This window comes from Silene latifolia, chromosome Y (assembly GCF_048544455.1).
Source record: "Silene latifolia isolate original U9 population chromosome Y, ASM4854445v1, whole genome shotgun sequence".
NCBI lineage: Eukaryota > Viridiplantae > Streptophyta > Magnoliopsida > Caryophyllales > Caryophyllaceae > Silene > Silene latifolia.
In genome coordinates, this window is record NC_133538.1 from 343,429,878 (window position 1) to 343,431,912 (window position 2,035).

Sequence of the window (2,035 nt, forward strand, 5' to 3'; positions counted from 1 at the left end):
GAGACAAAGATGTTTAATGCAAGCCGCCTTCTCATTTGATTCGCATCTTTTTCTGTATTATGTACAATTACATGTTTAATGTCATCAACTAAAGGCTTTACTTCATTGGGAAACGATGCTGGATTCAGGCTAAATTGGGAAACGATGACATCGACTAAAGACTAAATTTTGATCAAAATCACAAAAATACTTAATGCTGGATTCAGGTCTAGGTTTCATAATTTTATGTTCCAATTTCACAAGATAAGTTCCAGGATTCAAAACATTGAGTAAAAGAAACATCTTAAGTGAACATCAACTATTCAAGACTTAGGTTCACAATTTCATGTTCCAGTTTCACTTAATTAGTTCCAAGATTCTCAAAATTAGTAGTCATGTATTCTTAAGTAAAGATCCACGTGGTCCAGTTTCACAGAATTTCTCAATTTCAAATTTCACTTCATCTTCCATATTCAGTGCTCTCTCTTCAACTTCCATATTCACTAACTGCTTCTCTTTTCAACTTCCATATTCAGTGCTCCAATTTCACATCCGTCTTCGCCATTATCCGCCATTATCATTGAGCTTTTCGTCTGCCATTAGCATTACCGTTTCTACTATCGCTATCATCCGCAAATTAGGTATTTTCTATCTACTTTCTCAAGTTTCAATTCATCCTACTTTCTCAAGTTTCAAGTTTCAAGTTTCAATTCATCCTCCTTTTGTTATTTTCAATCAACTTCTTTAATTCGTAAAATTATTGTTTTTATTATGCAGGTTTTTGTTATTGAGGGTTTAGGGTTTTTGCCAGTTTTTGATTCTCTTGCGTATGGTTTTATGATTAATTTATCGTTCTTTGGATGCATGTTCTTTGGATGCATGTTCTTTGCCAGTTTTTAAATGTTTTTGTTAGTGAGGGTTTAGGGTTTAGGGTTTTTGCCAATTTTTGTTAGCTACATCTCATTTGCATTTCGTGAATCTAAGACCTACTTGTAACACCCCCATATTCTGAGGAGCCTTAACTAGGCCTTCCTTAGCATATAAGGGCGTTACCATCTCAGTTGTACGAGGTAAGTAATCATCAAAAGTCAATAAAAGAACAATTATGGTTACATTTACAAACGTTACAACCAACTAACAAAATAAAGATACGACTCATCAACTACACACTATCTCTACCAGAACTCATGACGACTCATTCCCGCCAATACTCCAGCTATCAACCACATCACCACCTGCTAAGACTAACTGCTCACCATAAGGGATCACGGCAGACACATAAACAAACAAGACAACCACACAAGGTCAGTAACCGAGGTAAGACTCAACATGAACCAACAACAATTATCAACACAACACAACACAACCAGTCACACACAATCACACCCACTCCAATCAATCTCCATCACCGACTGTCCACTAGACCAGCCCTGCCAGTGGGGGACCGCAGCCGTACCCACCAAATCCCCGCTCATCATACCGAGCGATAACCCTGTCCCATTAATGTGCACATCCCCTCCCGTGGCGGGTTCCACGGAGGGAGAAACTAGGGCGTGAAGCCACTCCCGCAAGTGACTCCACTCAGCCGAGGACGCACCTCGAGAACCAGAGACAATCAAACACAAATAGCTGCAATACAACAACAACCAACAAACTGTATACATCAACCAATTACTGCATATACGCTGCCACACAAACAATACAACAGCACAACAATCACGACTCAACAACCGACACACTAGACCATCCACAGGAACTGAGTAGGCGAACCAACCTTTAAGCAACTGCAACTGTTCCATGCCAACACACGCAATATCCAGCAATGAAGCAACACCTATATACACAATACAATCATCTATTACTACCGTTCTAATCCTAACTGAAAACACAAGACACAGATGATGATGACGACATACCTACAAGAGGAGAACTTGGCAAAGGATCGCTACCCGACTCAAGCTACGCACTCCTAAGGCATAAGAACCTTCAAGGGCTTCCATGGAGGACATATGGTGAAAGGAAGAGGAAAGGGCGGCATTTAGGTTTAGGAGAAAGA